The 21329-nt window shown below is 42.4% G+C and overlaps 1 long non-coding RNA gene across 2 annotated transcripts; it reads right to left on the bottom strand.

Moving 5' to 3' along the window:
• Window positions 1-3861: 3861 nt before the first annotated feature.
• LOC143660258 (uncharacterized) lies at window positions 3862-20925 on the bottom strand. Of its 2 annotated transcripts, XR_013163899.1 has the most exons (5): window positions 20832-20925; window positions 10679-10768; window positions 8705-8832; window positions 7763-7934; window positions 3862-4071 (listed from the first exon to the last, which is right to left on the bottom strand). It is a non-coding gene; the product is annotated as an uncharacterized LOC143660258 (long non-coding RNA). The 2 variants fall into 2 exon arrangements; XR_013163898.1 differs by lacking the exon at window positions 8705-8832 and having other exon boundaries at window positions 3863-4071.
• Window positions 20926-21329: the final 404 nt, after the last annotated feature.

Below are 21329 nucleotides of genomic sequence, written 5' to 3'. Positions count from 1 at the left end.
CTAGCCATCATTCCAGAACTTGGACAGTCTTATTCCCACAATATGGAAATTTAGGGGTTATCTTAGGTTTTATATTTTGTAAATGGAATCCCACTTTAAATGCCTTTGAGGTTTTTTGGGGGGCCGGGGGGGGGGGAATGGAGCCTTTGAGGAGGGCTTTTATAACGTGAATGCCCGGGCTCTTCTCTGGGCACGTGTCGCGAAGAAGGGTTTTTAACTTGGGGTGTAGATGGTGTAGTTTTGGGGCACGAGATACACTAAGGGTTTTCCCATCAGTCCTGAAAACAAAGTTTCAGGAAAGGAACAGGTAGAGTGCTGGGGGGGTGCAGCCCCTCCTCGGAGATCTGGATGAGGCCCACACCTGAGAAGAGGAAAAAGCAACCAATGAGAGAAAGGGCAAATGTTGACATACTGAGAGCCATTTCAAGACTGGTTTTCTGTAGAACTTTCAGGAGTTCCCTCTAAATACGCTGCCTGGCCGTACCCTGCAATAAATTATTACAGCTTTAACTCATCTGGTACTTTCATACGATTACGGTATTATGTTAAAGGGTACAGAAATATATAATATGCTCAACTGTCTCTATAGTTGATACCAGAGGGAAAATTGCCACCACTCAGTGGAGAAGATCCAACCTCATTACATTAATGATTTATCACAATGGGAAAATGTGAAAAGTAACTAGTTGCTTTTATGAAAAGAGGCAGCTTTTCCCACTGGCAGCTCCTGCAGCCTCTCTCTGAAGAAGAATTTAGAAGGGGCTCCAGACGGCCACGCTCTCCCACCCCCTTTCCAAATCTCCCCGCGCAACTTGAAGGAGAAGGTGCACAGGCAAACGTGGGAATATCCTTCAAACTTGACATTAAGTATTCAAATGTTACTTAAGCAAAGTGTGAGCAATTAAATTAATCAATCTTCCCAGCCATGTACAGAACAGATGTTCAATAAATCCTCTTTGCTTACAGTGAGGGGGGAGAGTCCACTTTTAACTGTCCTTCAGTGATGACACTGCTCAGGCGTCCTCTGCCAGGCCTCCTGGGCCACTGTCAGGCGCTTCTGCTGTGCTTTCCTTTATTATAAATAACAACAGGCCACCTGGTCTACCTGTGCTACCCAGGAGCCTCAAGTTTAATGATCCTTCCGACGCCAGGCTCCGCTCTCTCCTGATCCCAAGTAATGGGACTGATGGGAATGGCGGCAGAGTGACGGCTGGCAGTGACGGATGACTCCTGGCCAACTTGTGCTGCTGACAAGCAGTGAATATGGGCCAGTGTTGCAGAAAGGTCAGGATAAAAGTATTTGCTTGACTTTCAAAGTTTCTCCAGAAAAAAATAAACCAGAAAACACCCAGTTTTCCAACACGAGTGCAAACTCCAGCTTTGCTCCAAGAGAGTTGGCTTGTCCACAGTCTCCAAAAAAGGAGCAGGGTCAATCAGAAGCCGTGGGGTAAATGAGGAGAGAGAGCCAGATGCTAGGGAATGGGGTGGGGGGTGGGGGGTGCTTGTGCCTTTTCTTTGCAAGAACAGTTCCCAGTGAGTATCTCTGCTCCGTGGAGGTAGCCGGGGAGGGACTCTGGGAGAGTAGCACAGGAAGCAATTCTCCCCCCAACCCACAGAGGCTCCATGTCTCCCACTCATCTCACCCAGACCCTGTAGCTCTCTCTTTCAGCCTCCATTCTGCTGCAGAGGGAGCCGAGCCTCAATTTTAAAAGATAATTTAATCTGCAAATGTGCCAGGCTTGACCTGTCCCCCGTGGCTTCTCTAACTAAATCTTTTGCCCTAAAGGAGAGAACTGGGGACTCCCATAGATGGCAGGACACCACTCAGCCCTGACCCCACAATGCCAGCAGCCTTCATCCAGAACCAGACACACCCCGGCCTGAACCTCTGACCACCGCCTGCTGCCACCCACAAGGCCACTGTCACTCAGAAGTGGCGGTTACAATTCCCGCCCTACAGATATACAACTTCAACCTTTTGAAGGCTCCCTTTCCATATATGGACTTTATCCACATTTTAATGAGGCTTTAAAATCCCCAAGATTAAGCTGGTATTTTATGTAGAACTGCCTGCTTTTTTATGATATCCTGACATGTTGTACAACATTTGGTGACTATATTGATCCTTATAAATTCAGCATCTCTATATATTCATGAAAAGTACCTTTTCTCCCCATTCGGGCCACAGGATGATCCCAACCACACATTTCCCAGAGTGGAGACAATAAAACTGCAATTGTCATGGGTCTGGGCATACACAATGTTTCAGTGTTTTCAAATTAAACCCCTTTTACCATCTGCTTGAAAACCGCTCGGCAAGGAAGCAATGGTGTCTTCGCAGGTATCTGATGGGGTAAGTGCCCCCGTTTCTCCTTCAGGTGAGCCCGTTATAAATCCTGGGAGACCCGGCAAAGGGTTTCCTCCCACCTGGGACGTGATACATCTTCATGCCCTCCTGCCTGCCCGACCACAGAGACCAACCTTCCCGCGTTCCTTTGTGCCATTTCATGCTTTTAATCTGAAACAAATGATCGCGGGGGGGAAAGCAAGCATTATCACCTTGGCGATGCATCAGGAGTATAAAAAAAAAGAAGAAGAAGAAGAAAGGGACTATGGGCAAATTCATCTTCAGCTGCTACAATCAATCTCTCACCTAAAGAAATACACAATAACTAGGCGGGAAAGAGGCAAGATTTATGACTTTGAAACATCTACACTGACCAGCATATACCTAGTCTTCTTGGCTCCCTCCCTACCCGAATGGCTCTCTCTAACAGTTACAATGATAAACTGTCTCTCCCTACTGTTTTACAAGTACATTAGCTTTATTTAATGAGATCTCAGAGTAATTTAACAGATGTATATAGGACATAAGACTAGGAAAACTCTTGCTACTTGGATACTTTTGCCAAGGTATTCTAGGACAGCTAATCTGAGGTGCAGCTTTATATTCTTTGAAAAAGTATTATTAGAATTTTTGGAAGGCTGTTAGAAACGATTGTAATAGAAATATCATATTATAATCAACGAGGAGAGAGTTGCTTTCACATTCACTTGCATTCAGCCCATGGAAAGCCAGGATAAATGGGCTTTCTCAAGTCGCTTATGTATTGAATTGTCAGGAAGAATTTCACTGTCAGAAACTAATAAATTAGTAAAAAAAAAAAAAAAAAAAAAAACTTCCATTCACCCACCTCCCAAGAGTAAGAAGATATGGGGATGAGAAAAGGAAGAGAAGGTAGGTAGGGGGAGGGAAGTGGGGGGAGCGTTTAAGAGGGAGGTGAGGCTCCTGTTTCTCAAGCAGGGTCACTCTCTCCCAGGCTGGCAACGCTGGGTGCCCTTGCCACCCTCCCCTTCCCCACCAGCAGATTCCTTCCTTCCTTCCCTGGCATTCCTTAGCACCCAGTGCACTGAGAGCTGCAATGGAGAAATGACAATAGTATTAACTTTTTAAAAATTGCTTTAATAAACCGCCAATTAATAAGAGAGAAGAGGAAGCTGCAGGAAATTACCTGGCTGTGCTTAAAATACAATTAAAGGGGGAGGGGATTTTTTTTCTCTTTGTTTCTGCAAAATCATAAGGATCGTGCTCTCAGAGTCTATGTCATATTTCACACGGTAATTTAATGCGATTTTGGTTGTGATTTTCAGAACCCACCCTTCCCAAGACACAACTTCTACTGCAAGGTACCTCACATGCATGTACGTGGTACATTTAATTTCCCTTAAAAGTGGAGTCGTACCCTAGGTTTAGTAAAATGATTGCAATAAAATACAATTTAAAAACAAAGCGAAATAAAAAAGCAGCAACTGGAAATTCCACCCAGTGGCGATACCAGTTTTAATTGCGTTAGAGATGTTTGAAAAAAAAAAAAAAAAAAAGACAACAGTGGTCTTATTAAACTGTTTCCTTCTGTTGAAGTAAATATTTCCTTTTAACATCTTTCAAATTGATTGTGACCGAATCCAATGTTATTTACAATTCTGCCATGGCGTTCCTTGTGCCCCTTCTCTGCAGGTGGCATCTTGACCCTGGACTTGCTCATAGAGCACTCTTCTATGAGGCCATCTCTGAAAAAGCAAGATATCACAACATACATGTGACAGCAGGTGGAAGAATAGACCACATGTGTAAACATACTTAAGGCATTCTACAAAATATGTAGGATTTTATACAGTGCTAATGGCTCCTTATGCATAATTTAGGAAATCCAAGGCAGTCTTTTTAAAATATAACACTCACAGTGAACATAAAACCTCAGTCAAATGAAAGGTTATGAAATTAGCGGTGACCACAGGAAATTGCAACGAGAAATCACAAGGCTCCAGCTCCCTTTGGGGGTGAGGGGCTCAGAAAGGGAGGGGAAGAGGGAGGGGAGGTGGGGCAGGTGAAGGGGCAGTACACACAAGCCCAGGGGCGAGAACAAATTTGTTGCATCAAATTTCATCTCTTGAGAGCTCTACATACGTCCAGTCGTATTTGTTTAATGGGGTTGGCACCAGAAAGATGTATAGAACATGTCAGGTACCCGGTACCAAGGCGCGGTGGGAAGATAGCATCTCAGACTCCGAGCACTCACTTAGTCTTCCAGCGCCTTCTCTATCTCTGTTGGTTCTTTGGGGAATAATAAATGAGAGGGCAGAAGGAACAAGGAGCCAAATAATGAAAAACACACACAAAAAAAGAAAAATTATAACACTGGGCAGCAAAGCAGAGCCAGATTTACTGACCTCACAACTACATAATCAAGAGAAAGTTATCACTGAAGAAACTTTTCCTAAGCGGAATGATCTTAAATAACAAGGAGTCCTGTGGAATTTACAGCACTTTTAAGATATGCAAATTGAATGCAAGGTATAGACATAAGGGTAATTAATTGTAAATCTAAGAATAATGTTTCTTTGTCAGGCTGTCTCCATGTTGTGGAATACATTCTAATGTGCCTTAACTTGGAATATTTTTTAAAGGCTGGTCTAATTATAAGATGTTCAGAATTTCAAAATACTACTTATTCTTATCATTTAATTTAGCAGCTGTAACATTTAATAACAGAATTTACTGATTGCACGAAAATATTTTAATCTTTCAAGGTTAAGGCACTTGTTTCCAAGTCCATATAGTCAGGGTTTGTGTGTAGAGAGGATGTGATGGGGGGGAAAATCACTTTCCATGGGACCTGCCTGCCGTCGGTGGGGGGTCGGAGGGATCAGGCAGTGGTCCATGGTGGCTGGTGGCTTCACTGCCTCTCTTCACCATTTAGTACGTACTTCTGGATCTTATCATGATCTACTTATGAGACTGGAAACAACGGAACTGATTTGCATGCTTAATGTTTAGCTCTCTTCTACCTGCTAATGAAAACCTCTCACATCTTGTTAATAAAAGTGGTAGGCAGATTCTGTACATAATGGATTCTTAGAAACTCGTAAGTGGGAAGACTTGGAGAGAAGTTTTCAAATCAAGGGAATCTGACACTTTGCTCTCACCAAGAAAGCTCTTAATCAAGAAGCACTTCAGGAGACAACCTGTGAAGGGGATGGGGGTGGGGGTTGATGACTGGCTTTAGGAGAGAAAATGAAGAGTAAGGGCCATAAGGAAGGAAGGTCGGTCCACTGTTCACTGTCAAGTGTTCAGCTCACGGAAGTGATCATGGAAGGGATGGGATGTGGTTGCCTCTTCCTCTGAGGGTGAAAACATATGAGGTCTCTGGAATCCTATCTCACATTCCTTGGAAAGCATTGACCCAAGAATGGATCGCATAACTGAGAAAGTCTGGGACTGGGAATTTGGCAGTGGGACTAGATGGAAGGAAAAAGTCCTGAAAGTAAGACCCTACTCCTGAGCTCAGCATATAAGCAAAGGTCACCCAGGCGTGCATCTCCTGAAGAGCTGTGTTCATACCTGCATGCACCTCTTGCCATCAGTGCTTTTATGTATATTTCCTCCTGCTCCCCTAGCTGCTCTTCTCCACCTCTTTTACCTGCACCTTGTCTGAGCTCTCTTTTAAAAAGACTAATATTCCTTAGGGCTCCATCCAAGGCCCTTTCCTCCTTTCTTCCCAACACTCCCAATCTAGGATGTTAACCAGTCAGAGGATACCAAATACAAGCTCTCTGCTGGTGATCCTTCAGTTAAAACTTCCAGCCCAGACCTTAGACTTAGACATCTAACAGCTTAAATGATGTCTACTCTTGAATGACCAATGGATATTTCTAACCTACTGCATCCCAAATGCAGCTCTCTCTGCCTAGAATAGTCTGCCCCCAGCCAAGATCATTCTTAGGCTTTGGGTCATGGCTCAGAAGTCAGTCTTCCCTGACCACCCTATCTTATGTAGAGTATCCCTCTCATTTCTCTGTATCTCATTCCCCTTACTCATTTCCTTCAAGGACATATTACATGATTTATACTCATTTCAGTGAGTCATCTATTTTCCATTGCCTATGTGATCTGCTAAACCAGAAGTTAGGGTGGGTAGTGGCAGAGAATCTAATGTCCAACCTCTGCTTGCTGCCTCTGGCCCTTTGCTTGACAACTATGTGTTCAATGGATAACTGGTAAGCAAGAGGAGTCAACAACCTGCTCAGAAATGGAGTGTGGTCTGTGCCTCCTCCAGGGGACTCACAACACCATGCAGCAAAGCCCATGGACTCAGGGTATTTTCTGGTCATCCCTGCTGAGAAAATGGGGCTGGACCAGAAAGGGCAGTGAGAATAGCAAGGTGTCTGGAAGACAGGCCCTCCAAGATTGGCTGAAGGGACTAAGAATATTGATCTCGGAGGACATAGATGACTTGATATCACGGCAATTATTTGTCAGATGGTTTGGAGGGAGAGAGTTTAAACTGCTTGGTGCAGCTGCCGAAAGCATGCTGTTCTAGCTTGCTAGCTGCTGGAATGCAACACCCCAGAGATGGACTGGCTTTTAATAAAAGGGGATTTATTTTGTTAGTTCTTCAGAGGAAAGGCAGCTAACTTTCCACTGAGGTTCTTTCTTACTTGGGAAGGCACAGGATGGTCTCTGCTGGCCTTCTCTCCAGGCCCCTGCATTCCAACAACTTTCCCTGGGGTGACTTTTTTCTGCACCTCCAAAGGTCTGGGCTGAGCTGCGAGTGCTGAGATGAGGAATGCCAAGCTGCTCAGGCTGTGCTACATTGCACTCTCTCATTTAAGCACCAGCCAATTAAATCAGACATCATTCATTGCAGCAGGCACGCCTCCTAGCCGACTGCAGATGTAATCAGCAACAGATGAGGTTCACATACCATTGGCTCGTGTCCACAGCAACACAACTAGGTACATTCACCTGGCCAAGTTGACAACTGAATCTAACTACCACACATGCTTAAGACCCAAGGTATGGAAGTGGGAGGCAGTGCAGAACGATAGAAACAGCTGAGCCCAACACCATGGGCTCAGCCTCAACTCTATCACTTGCTGCCTTGTGGGATTCCGGGCAACTTACCCCATTTTGCTGTGCCTCATTTCATTCTCCTGCTGAGAAGACTTAGTGATATGTTTGCAAAGTACCTAAATTTCAAACATTGAAGAAAGAGAGGTGTTTAAGAAAGTAAACATCCTGCAAGTCCCAAGACTTAGATCTGTAGGAAGCAGTGAGGTGCTATTGTAATTAATTGCAGAATATCTTGACTTTTGATTCCCCACTAGCTCAGGCAGTAACTCTAGTTTCTTAATAACAGTTGAGCCCTTCCTTCCTCTGCCCTCTCAAATATTTCATGTATGTACCAAGGGTTTATCTCACCTGTTCTGACGAAGCATCAGCCTTCCACTGCTGACATCAGCCGCTTGAGTCCACTCGGCTGAAAGCCCCAATTCTAATAAAATGGAAGTCCAAAACATTCATCCCAAATACTGAAGTTCACAATATCTATGCTGCAGGAATAACTCTTATAAGACAAGGAATCAAAATTTCCCTGTCAAAAAAGATAGCATTAAGAAAATTAAAAGGCAAACCATGGCTCAGATAAAAATATAAACAGTGTATGTATCTTATAAAGGATTTGATTCCAGAATATGTAAAAAAGATTCTGACAGGGTGGTGCAATGTGACTCAGTGGCAGAATTCTCGCCTGCCATGCTGGAGATCTGGGTTCGACTCCCAGAGCCTGCTGATGCCAAAAAAAATCAAACAAACAAACAAACAAGATTCTTACAAATCAGTAGTTTTTAAAAACTTCAAGTTACAAAAAGGGCAGAAGACTTGAATGGACATATCACAGAAAAGATATGTGAATAGCCCATAAGTACATGAAAAGGTGTTCAATATAACTGGTCATCAGAGAAATGCAAATTAAAACTACCATGGGATGCCATTTCATACACAGTAGAATGGCTAAAATCGACAAAACCAACAATCCCAAATGTTGACAAGGATATGGAACAAATAGAACACTCATACATTGCCAGTGGGAATGTAAAATGGAACAACCAATTAGGAAAATTTCTTGACATTTCCTTCTAAAGGTAAACAAATACAACTTGGCCCCCAAAATTCTATTCTTAGCTATTTATCCAAAATAAATGATAACACTTGTCTACAAAAAAACTGGTATACAAATATTTATAGGAGCATCATTCCTATAATAGCCATAATCTGAAAACAACCCAATGAGGAATGGATAAACAAGTTGTATTATAGAAAACAAGATACCATTCAGAAATAAAAAGGAAAAAAAATACCTACCTGCCATATGATCCTGAAACCTGGTTTCTCAGTGTATACCTGGAGTGTGGGGACACGAATGGACATTTGCACACTGGTGTTTCTGGCAGTGTTGCTGATCCACAATGAATGGCCCAAGGGTACAACAACTGAGGAATGGAAGGGAGAACTACGGTGTCTACATATAATACATACATTCCTTCTTATGGCCACTACATAAGTGAAGGAATGAAGTTGTGAGGCATGCAACTAGATGAATGAACCTCAAGAGCTGTATGTCGAATGAAATGTCAGGAACCAAAAGATAAATATCACGCCTCACTCATATGGACTAACTATAATATAAAAATTTGGTGAACTAAAGTCAAAAGCATGGGTTATCAGGTTGGGGCTTATTATAAGGGTCCTAAATTAGGTTAAACTAATTCAAGCTCTTACAGCAGTCACATATATTCAGGAGGTGTAATTGTTAATTTTCAATTCTGAGATACTGAGCTGTTTGTATAGAACGTGGACTTTCCCAGGAACTTAAGGTATTTATGTGACATTTGAGACTCAGAGTTAGAACTCTCCAACTATGAAAGTCAGCACTACCCCATACAGGAACTGTTTAAAACGTTGAAAAAGCGATCAGACATCAAGCAGAGACGTGAATGAAGTTGATCTGGATAGAACTAAAGTATATCAGAAGACTGGGTGAAGGATGATATCATTCATGCTTTAAAACTTCAACTGCTGTGTAAGACTAAAAGGAGAGACATTTATTTGGTGCAAAATTTAAATTTTGGGCAGTGCACTTCCTAATTTAACTTATACGGTCAGTTTAGTTAACACCACAAGTACATGGAATCTTGAATAAGACATTATATTTTGTTGGTTTGTCCAGGTTAGTGTGATGCCCCAATAAACCCCAGAGAGATTTGAACAGTGAATAAAGAAGTATTTGCAAAGTCTTCTTGGGGGAATGGGGAGAAAGGGGAAAATATTCAACTCCCCATTTGGAGAATTTCTGATATTCTCACAAGCAGTGCGGAAAACCAAATCAATCAAACCAAATCAAATCAACCTCGATCTTGGTGTTTGCCCCTATGAAACTTATTCTTGCAAAAGATTGGCTAAGCCTACTTAAAATTAGTCCTAAGAGTCACCCACAGAGAATTTCTTTTGTTGCTCAGATGTGACCTCTCTCTCTAAGCCTACATGGCAACTAAACTCCCTGCCCTCCCCCTCTATGTGGGACATGACTCCCAGGGGTTTAAACATCCCTGGCAACGTGGGACAGAAATCCTGAGATGAGACAGGACCCGGCATCAAGGGACTGAGAAAACCTTCTTGACCAAAGAGGGGAAGAGAGTAGTGAGATAAAATAAAGTGTCAGGGGCTGAGAGATTTCAAACAGAGTCGAGAGGTTATCTTGGAGGTTTTCTTTATGCATTATATAGCTATCCCTTTTTTTTTTGCATAGGCAGGCCCTGGGAAGTAGTGAAGATATTCCTTTTTAGTTTATGGTGTATTGGAGTAGCTGGAAGGAAGTACCTGAACTGTAGAGCTGTAGAGCTGTTTTCCAATAGCTTTGTTTCTTGAAGGCAATTGTAAAATGATAAGCTTTTACAATGTGACTGTGTGATTGTGAAAATCTTGTGTCTGATGTTCCTTTTAAGCAGGGAATGGATGGATGAGTTAAAAATATGGATTAAAAAACAAATAATACGGGGAACAAAGGTTAATATAAATTGGGTAGATGGAACTATTAGTTGTCAATGAGAGGGAGGGATGAGGGATATGGTATGTATGAGTTTTTTCTCTTTTCTTTTTTACTGCTTCTTCTGGAGTGATGCAAATGTTCAAAAAAAATGATCATGGTGAAGAATATACAACTATGTGATGATACTGTGGGCCACTGATTGTATACCATATATGGAATGTTTGTATGTTCAGAAGGTTTGTATGTTTGCATGTTGTTTTATTAATAAAGATATTTTTTTAAAAACTTACCGATGCATGCAACAACATGGGATCATCTCAGAAATATGTCAAGCCAGGCACAAAAGAGTGCATACTACATTATTCCACTTATATGAAGTGCTGGAACAGATAAAACAAAGCTAGGGTGAGAGAAATCAGATTAGTGGTTGCCTCAGGGAATCAGAACAGAGATTGACTAGAGAGGGTCACACTGAAAACTTCCAGGGTGGAAGAAATGGTCTATGTCTAGATTGGGTGGTTGGCTACTTGGTTGGGACATTTGTCAAAACTCATCAAATTCTACACTTAAATTCCATGCATTTTATTGTGTGCAAATTTATTTTAATAAAGTCAATTTTAGAAGCAAAAGAGAGGGAGATAAAGAAAAACAGTAACAATTAAATATCACTCCCTTTTATATTATGCTTTGTTGAGAAGGGACATCCCATGGCAAGCTCGGCCCAAAGGGTGAAAAACTCTTTAAGATTAAATATGTTGCCCCTTTTAACCCCTGGATACAAGGGAGCCAAGCCATCAAGCAGTCAAGTCTACATCAATTTTGTTATCTGGAGGTTCCCCAGCCCCAGGAAAAAACGGTCACTGCACACGGAAAGCAGAGGGGGATTCCCCTGCAGAGACTTCCCAGCAGCCTGGTTTTATTGGAAGGCTAAGTTTCCTGTCCCTGAGCAGTGATTCCTCCTTGTAATTGGGGGAGGGAGAGAGGTAGCATCTGGGACCCTGTCACTTCATCTGGGTGGTCTGGTACAGCCCAAAAATCTGTCTTCAGAATGAAGCAATAATTATAGTATCTACCACAAGGGGTGCCTGCAAGGGACAGCACAAAGCAAGAAGCACTGTACCCACAGAAGTGCCCTGAAGTCTTTCTGCCAGGGACCTCACAGTTCACAGAGGCTATAAGTGCTGGCTCGGCAGTCAGACAGACCTGGGTTCAAGTCCTGACTCCACCCCCATACTAGCTGTGTGACCTTGAGCAAGTTCCTTAACTTCTCTGTGCCTCAGCTAATTCATCTACATAGTGGATTTCTTCAAAGTGGCTACCCCACAAGGTTGCTGTTACAAGTAAATGAGATAATAGAAGGCAAGTGCTTAGCACTCTACTAACTTTACCAAGTAATTGGTACAACTCATAACAGTGGAGGGAAGTCAAAGATTCAGAGGGAAATAGAGGGAAAGGGAAGCAAGACAGAGAGAGAAAAAGAGAGACTGAAGCAGAGAAAATGAATTAGAGAAAAAGATTAATGTGAGAGTGAAATAAAGGTATAAGAGGAAAACATAGGAACAGAAGAAGGATGAACCTAAATTAAGCTTTTCTGCCCAGAGCTTACCCAAGCGTTCCCCCACAGCTTGCAGCACATAATTTGGACTTGGTTATTTAAAGGGTCTGGGATAATACAGTGGGAAGACAGGTCTGTACTGTAACTCACACAATTTATCACCCAGGGAAGAGCCACTAATCTTTTTAGGATACAAGGTATTCGCAGTTATTTAAGGCTAATATTTATGCATCACCACACATCGTGGGCCCAGCCCAATCTCCGTCCACATGCCGCCAAGATCTGGGAAGGTCTTTAGCAGCAATGTTCCATATTTTAAACCCCTTATAGAAGTCTTGCCCAGTTGTCTGAACTGACTCTGTTATTAACTACATCCATACACCAGACAGATTCATGTATACTGCTAATTAAAAGAGCGGATCATGACTGAGGTAGGTGAATGCAAAGTTAAGTTGGATGGATACAGTCTTGCCCGAATTTTTACCAAAACCGCAGCACTGTTTTGCAAAGCAAAAGCAATTACTCAAACTCATTTTGAAAAAATATAATCCCTGCACGTCCAGCTGGACCACTTCAAAAATCTACCTTTTACAAGGTGCTGATAACAAAAGTATGGGTGTGGCAGTGTTTGTGATCTTCAGCAACACCTAGACAGCAACCCAGCCTCTGTCCATTTCACAAAGGACCTGATCATATCAAAAATTAACCAGAATGTGACTTTTGGGTGAACTTTTCTCTAGGGTTGACTTCCAGCCATTGCCAAGGCTGCCTTCGTGTCCTTATGGGGTGGGGGTAGGAGGTGCAGGGGGGTGTGGGATACGAGCCTTTTCCTGCCTGAATGAGCCACTGGACCTTCCAGGGGGTTAAAGGGCCCAATGTAATCCACTTGCCAGCAAGCGTTCATGTAGTCTACTCGAGGGATGGTACCATACCAGTAACTCAGCAGTGATCTCTGGGGCGGGCATTTTAGACATTCAATGGCAGAAGGCCTTAAGTGGGAGCCTAACCCTGTCTTCATAGTCACCTTGCTCGTGTTCCCAACATGCCAGCACTGGGTGGTTCCGGAAAGAGGGTGATACCATCAGCTGGCTGAGCCAGTTTGTCTACATGATCATTTAGCACTTCTATTGTGAATACTTGCCCTTAGGCATTAACATACATCATTAAGAGCTTCATGTTTTATGCCTACACCATTATGTCCATCCACATGACTCTACTCTGACCTCCTTGTTCCAAGTTTTCCAGCATTTCCTCTTCTAGGCTTTAACCACCAGTCAAGCTACCCACTGCCCATGAGACTATATATATATTCTAATATATGTTAACCCCTGACAACTTCTCTTTCTACACAAAATGGATGACAAGACCATTGCCCAAAGCTTTGCCATTTGGAAGGATGTAACTTCATCCTGTCTTTCAAGGCAACACCTGAATGGGACTGAAGTGCAGCCATCATCCATTTTCAGCATGCATCCTCATACAGAGCCAGCCTTTCCATGAACCAATCTCAGTATTTTTTCATACAGCCATAGGATTGATACAAAGAAGTAAAGCTAATTCAACAATGGAGGACAACTGTGAATCTGGACTATCTGCTCACACAACTTGCATGTGCCTTTTGATCCTGCTCATGCTTGACCCCAGGTATACCACTTTCACCTTACAGTGTTTACTTCTGAGCCTGACTCACCTTATAACTTGGTGAGTCTGACACAGATGGGCTCACAAGAACCAGCTCTGACCACATGGTCATTTGGTGTCCTGTGATCAGGTGTTTCTTCTCCATTAGGGCTTATGTCACAACTGGAGTTGTTTTTCAAATGGTATATAATTCTCTCCAGCAGCTGGCATGGCCTTGATCCAAACTCCAGTGAACTGCTTATGATTCTCTCACTGGAGCTCACCATAAACTCTCCACATGGTATGCTTTCCCATCACTACCTCTTTTACATTGGATCTGCAGTGTTTTACAGCACAAGTCAAAGGGTTGCTTGCACTGGAGCCAAGACATGTTGCAGAGTCCTTTTTTGTTCTAGGCTCCCTTCAATTCTGGCAGCCTTTCATGTTACCTGATATGTGGTATTCCCAGATGTAGATTATACTACCTTTAGAACTCAAAAAGTCTACCAGGTATTGTGCTTCCTTTAACAGCATGAAAAATTCAAGACACAGTAATTTCTCCTTTACTTTGGATAGAATTTGTAACATGCCCCTGATCACTAAATCCCTAAAACTTTTACTGACATCGCAGGTCCCCAAATCTTCACAAGTTAATCCTCCAATCGCTGGGCCACATATTCTTACCAAAACCTCCAACCTGGTAGATTCTTCTTGCTCACTGGGTCTGAGCAACAAACCTTGATATAATGAATCAGTGTAATGTTCTGTATAATGGATGGTGCAGATTACTTTGGACTGTATCATGACATACGGCAGGAAAAGTATCACAGCCCTGAGACAAAACTACGTACTGTTGTCTGTTCCATATGAATGAAAACCATTTCAAATTATTTCTGATAGAAATGGAAGCAAATACATTTCTCAAATCAATGGTTGCATACCATGTACTTGAGGCCACATTAATCTGCTCTGGCAAAGATTCTATAGCTGGCATGGTGGTTTCTATACGGTTCAGTTCATGGTAGTCTACTGTCATTTTCCAGGATCCATCTGGCTTTAACAGGAGTTACAACTTCTGAATTAAATGGGGATATGACATAAACCATCACCCCAGCACATCCTTTAGATCTTTAAGAGCATAAGTAATTTCCAAAATTCCCTTCCCGTTGGGATATAATATTGCTTTTACTATTGTAAGGTATGGAGGGCACTTTCAAAGGCTCCCCCTTGGCTTTCACCCATATGATACTTCTTCTTTCAAGTCCAAGAGCCTAGCATGGAGGTTACGTTAAGTATCAAGTAGGTCCATTCTGATTATACAGTAAGAGATCAGGGAAAGCACCACTGGGTAGATGATCTTAGGCTTAGGTATACACTTGGCCAGGTGATGATGCCCAATTGTTCTGCTGTCGTGGACTTAAATCATCAGCATGTGAAATTCATTTATTGCTGACTGCATCTGTGGTTGGCTACAGGGAGTGCCTTCTGCAATGAGTGACCTTAATTTAATTAACTGGGGGCTTAAAAGAGAGGGGTCAAAAGAGAACTTAGCAGTTCAGCCACCCTACATAACTCAGCTCAGAGCTCAGAGCCAATACAGACCCAGACATTTAAAGATGCAGAAAGGGATCACACCAGGGAAAACCATCTGAACCCAGAAGATGGGAAGGAAGACCAGCAGACATTACCACCTTCCTTCCCCTGTGACAGGGAAAGCCAGAGAAAGGCCAGTTGCCTTTCCTCCAAAAAACTGTAAATTTATAAAAGGCATTCCTTTTCAGGCATATTGCATTCCCACAGCCTTGGCAAGCTAAAACAGTCTTTGACCAGGACTCCATGTAGAACCTAGTCATATATACTTCCACACACATAAAAGGGCTATAATGACAGTTATGGCCTCCAAGCAGTAATGCCAATTCAGACCTTGTGTCAAAAATTACTTGAAGCATTTGACTACTCCTCTTTTCCCAGGACACAGTTACCCAAGTACATGGCCAAAATTCTCTTTGAGGAAAGACTGGGGGACTCATAACCATGTATATATTTTTATAGTGCTGCAAGGTCCTTCTTGGGCATCTTCCCTTTTCTTCAGTCCAAGAGTTCAAGATCCAAAAATAGCTCACGTCCAAAACCAGGACAAGCATAATGTCATTTTATTGGGCCAATTTCCTTCAGCCTCCTGGTCATCCATCTTTGGGTTTTATCTTTTTGGATGGTACAAATTGAGTACTACTCTAGTGGGCTGCTCCTAGGGATAGTCATGCTCCATTAACCATTTTCATATCTCTCTGTGTGGCAGACTAACCTGGTTGCCCCTCCATGGGGAATATTTATTACATTAATCACATCTAATGGATAAGCGCCACCATCTGGACTCTTGTTTTGAGGGATCCTCTCATCCCATTTGCTGTCAATGATCCTAGTTCTTCAATGCCTCCAATGCAGACATCCGTGGCCTATAGAGGAGTGCTGCCTGAATGTCTTAGTGAGGATGGTATGCATCCCATCAGTACATTCCTAATGGTCTCAGTAAATTGTGTGTTTTCTGGGTTCTCCCATGGAACATAATCTTCTGGAGGGTTTACCAGTTCCATATGGTATATGCACTCAGTGTCTCTGTTCTTTAATCCTTTATTCTACCATTTTCCATAAAAAATCTGGCATTTTAACATGATAAAGTCAGCAATTGTTTTTTCACCTCCTGGGTGGCTTTGTCAGGATGGTAAATTCTGTATCTTGCAACAGTGATCTAAAATTGAAAAACTCCCCTCTCTCACATTTTCCTCTGACCCCCTTGATCAACGACCTTCAGAATCCATCCGCTCATACTTCCTGAGCTCCCATGCATGCATGATAGATAGGCAGTGGACAATATGATCCCTTTCTTCCCTTTATCAAGCATATCCCTGCTGGGTTGCCCACACAAGGGACAGGAGTGAGTGGCAAAGCCCAGCATAGACTCTAGCTGCCTGATTTCCCTAGCACACCACTGCTGTCCAGAAAAAAAGTGTGCCCTAATACGCCATTTCTGGGCATCTGACATATCTCTGATGGTTGGAAGGCATTAGTGGGTTAAAAATGCTATTTACATTTTAAAAATCAGTTAATTCTTCAACATTTTATATTCCATGTAAGCATAAAGGATATTCCTGGGTATCTTTGAGGACAAAGGCTGAACCCATGCAGGTGGTTTTCAAACGAAAGCTGTTAAGGCATTATTCTGCCTCCTCTTATATATATTTCCAGTCAAGCCATGTTTACCTTAATGGGGATACTTTTTAACTCCTAAGAGCCACTCTTCAACAAGTTCCTAGGGAGAAGGAAAGGGCATCCTCCTCAAGGTTCCTTGGAGAAGACACCTGAAAATACATGGATTTTCAGCATTTGGGTAATGGTCTAGGAGTTCGCAATCCTCGGTGTATAAAATGTCTCCTTAGTTTGTGGGAGTGCTGTCATATGTGAAGAAATAAGAATGTGCTAATAGTTCTCTATCGAGCACTTACTACATAGGTACCATGCTAGACACTGGGGGAAACAGATGGATTGAGTGGCAGAGAGGGAGGAGCATGGGTGTTTAGATTATGTTATAAGGAGCAATTAGATCATAAGTACAAATAAACTTTCTAAATCATAAAGCACCTTCTGCAAACTAAGAATGGCCCCTGAAGGAAAGCACAGGCTGAGTTTTCGAACAGATATTTGGAAGGGAAAGTAAGACTATTGAACAGTTATGGACAATGCAAGGGGAAAGGTGAGCTGGGACCCCAAAAAAGACAAATAGAAAAGATCTACCTTCGCCAGGGACAATGACAGGATAGCCATGTAGGATGATGAGTGTTTAAATATTCGAGGCACAGCAGCTTATCAAAAAGGAGGGGAGCAGGGCGGGCCACGGTGGCTCAGCAGGTAAGAGTGCTTGCCTGCCATGCCCGAGGACCCGGGTTCGATTCCCGGTGCCTGCCCATGTAAAAAAAAAAAAAAAGGAGGGGAGCAGTGAGAGGTGGTAAGGAGCTAAAAAGCTAAGTTGGGGCTCATTCATGGACATGAAGTTTATATGTTAACCGATGGAACAATCTTTCCCAAATTTCAGTCATTTGTACACTATGCCATTATCTTTGCCAAGTCCATATGATTTCAACTTAACAGTCTCCTTTGAACTTTTATGTGAATTTGCTTTTCCTAGAAGCCTTATTGTTAGCAATAATATCTGTCAATGCCCAAGTTTAATATACTAGTTAATTATTTTTCTAATGCCCATGAAAATTAATTCAGAACTATAAAAAAAACTTCATTTGCATCCTAAAATGAATATGTTATTTTTTTTTCTATACTACCATGGTAAGTGGTCCCCATGGGGCAAGGGGAATTACTCTGAAGTGTTGAGATGGGAGGAATAATATTATTAGAGTGCCTCCCTGGTAGCCAATCTAAGAGATCAGTTAGGAGGCTAGTTCAATTTTTCAGGTGTCCTCCCCTAGCCTGGACACAGAGGAACGGGAATGGAAAGGAGAAGGTGGACTCAGAACAACATGGCTGTGGAATAAAACATAGTGCGAGGGGCCTGATGGGATGTGTGGAGCCAGGGAGGAGCTCAAGAGGACACCAACATTTGAAAGTCAGTTGCCGAAACCCCCTGAAACTCAGGAAACGCCCTCAGCTTTCATGAAATGCTGAACTTAACATAAATTAACTCCCAATCTGAAGATAGAATTAATTCTGGCCACTTCCATGGGAAAATAGAAGTAAATTAATAGGGTAATTAACATATGTAGGTTCAAAAATATCTGCAGAAAATTGGCTTTTGAGACACCATGTGTTTTCATTCATCAAAGACCTATTTAGGAATGTCACTATATCAAGAAACCATTTGTGAAAGGCATTAAGATGGGCTGAGAGCAGAACAAGCAAGTTACAAAAGAGTAGGTACAACTAGCCAAGGAAATATGGAGAAGTACTTAAACTCCCAGGAAAAAATAATGTCAAAGCAACAACATGCTAGTATTTTCAATTATCAAATGAACAACTTTTACACCTGCATTAGTCATTAGGGCCTTCAAAAGATATTTCCGGTTCTCTCTTCCTTAGGAAAACAGTAAGGACTATACGTTCCATCTCTGCATGGTGTGTGAGGCCAGGTGGTCAATTCTGGCCAATGCACAGTTATGCACAGAAGCGGTATTTGTCACTCCCAGCCGATTTAGCTGCTAGTGGGAGATGCCCATGTTCTCTTTCTGATTACAATGGTGACCATGTAATATTCTAAATGGTGCCTGCTCAGTCAGTGGGCCCAGAATGAGGACAATTAAAGTAGGGGATGCACAAGCAAAAGTAAACTTGAATGGCCACAAACTATGAAGAATTAGGAGTCTGTTAATAACCCTACAAACCAATTCAATGATTATACTCAATGCTGGCAAGGGAAAAATATGATAGGAATGGAATACAAATTCCTCTTATTTTAAAAATTTTTACTCCCTTTTGACCCAATACTTTCACATATGGGAAAATATTTTTTAAATACTACAGAAAAAGCTTGGTAGTCAAAGTATAGACTAATGCATGCATTAAAAAAAAGTACAACAAAAGCACGGGCTTTATGGCTTTGATATCAGTTTGAATTCTGGCTTTGTCTCCTGTCGGTATGTAACCTTGAGTCTTTTATTTGTCTAAACCTTAGTACTTTGCTCTATAAAATGGGGGAATATTCCCATACCTCATAGAGTTACCCCAAGAATAAATAAGAAACTGTATGTACAAACTTTAGCATGAGGCTGGGTGTATGGTAAGTATCACGTACATATACTTACTCACACACACACATACAAAATATTACAATATTACTTAGAGCAGGCAAAAAATGAAATCAACCGAATGAGCAATAAAACAGGAATAATAAGGGACAGTAAATTTACAAGATGGAATCATCTACAAACATAAGAAAATGTCATAAGATAGTATTAATTTTAAAAGAATAAGACAAAACTGATTTATGATATAATCACAATTATATACAAATAATGACTAGATAACAATGAAAGGAAATATACCAAGATAGTTATAAGTTGCTTTTTTGTTTGTTTGTTTTTTGCCCGGGCAGGAACTGGGACTTGGACCCAGGTCTCCAGCATGGCAGGCAAGAACTCTGCCTGCTGAGCCACCATGGCCCATCCTAGTTATGGGTTGCATTTCTAAAGTGAAACTATTGTTGAGTTTTTTCGCTACTTTTCTGTTTTCCAAATTTCCTAAAATGAGGCTCTTGGGTGGGCCATGAAGCAGACTTCTCAAGCTTTTCTCCAGCTCCCCACTCACTAGTCGTATGCCACTGGACAAGTTTTGCAATCTCTTTGCACAAGGATTCCTCACCTGCAGAATGGAAACCGCGATGCCCATCTGGGTTTTCAGGAATAAATCAGATGATGCTTTTAGAGTTATGAGCACAATTCCCAGAAGATGGTAAAGCAATAAATGTTATTTATTCTAATTAGAATTATCCTTTTATATTACTCAATGTAGAAAATAACTTTATTTTAAGATCTAAGATAAAGCCCTTTTTTTTTTTAATAGTTTGCCTGTGCCCTCAACACTGCCCCTACCCTTGGGCAGCTCACGGGCCAGGACAGATACAAGGCAATGGACAAGCAGCTCAAGAGCCACAGAATAAAGCCCAGGGACGTCAACCCCAGGTTGAGAGAAAAGAGCTGGCTCAAATGCCCTCCCAAGAAAGGCACTTGGCTTTCCCCAAGATCAGGCCAGTGTGTCAGGGAGCACACAGAGCCCTCTCCCTGACAACAGCCTCTGCAGCAGCTGCCTGGTCCCCATGATGGATGGGAATTACAGCCGTTTTCAAGAGACCAACAGAAGGCAGACTGTGTCCTGATAAGTTATAACAACAGCAGTAAAGTTCTAAGGAGACCAGAGGGTCTCCACAACCACATACTTTCTTCCGCTGTGGCTGCGGTGATGATGACAGTGACAGCTGGGCAGCTGAGGGACATGACTGGAATAGGCTATAGTGTGGACATATGGTACTGCTGGCAGGCCAGCCCACCACTCCTTCCTCTCCCACCCAGGTTCAGCCCACGTCTTCATGCCTGACTGTCAGAAGGCCATTCAAGAGGTCACAGTGCACTTAGGGTGAGGGCACAGGGAAAGGAGGGCTGGGGCCTCACCAAGGCCTCACGATGCCCACAGCCAGACACACAGTTGGAGAGCTACAATAGCCAGTCTTGTCTGAAAAGGCAGCCGCACATTCCAGAACTCACTCCCACCTGTTACGTCCACGTTGCGCCTAGGGCAGCAGGACAGCCTCTACTCATCCTTCTGGGCCTTCCGGATTCGACTTGTGCTGTCTGAAGATGTCCCAGAATCACCTGCGCTTAGACCAAATTAATCAATCACCTCCTCTATTCCGGCTTCGCTCCAGCGCGCATTCGTTCAAGGTTGTCCCTGAATGCGCGTTCATTGGTGTGTCTCTGCTGTAAGTTTCTTGCAGAGAGAGGCCATAGCTTCCTCATTTTACATTCAATCATTTATTCAGCGAGTTGACTATACTCCAGAAACCATGTTAAGTATTGGCCCCAGGAGACTTGTCCTCACAAGACTAAAAGTCTATTAAGAGAAAGAGATGACTAATAAGAAATTCTGAAGCAAAACCTTGAGGTTTAGGCTAAGGGAAGGCACTATAATATTGACGAGGAGAACTAATCGAATCTGAAAGAATCAAGGAATGTTTCCTGATTGGACAAATGAAGGAGTGTTAAACAAGC

The sequence above is a fragment of the Tamandua tetradactyla genome, chromosome 16 (assembly GCF_023851605.1).
Source record: "Tamandua tetradactyla isolate mTamTet1 chromosome 16, mTamTet1.pri, whole genome shotgun sequence".
NCBI lineage: Eukaryota > Metazoa > Chordata > Mammalia > Pilosa > Myrmecophagidae > Tamandua > Tamandua tetradactyla.
This window is presented reverse-complemented; position numbering and strand designations above follow the sequence as displayed.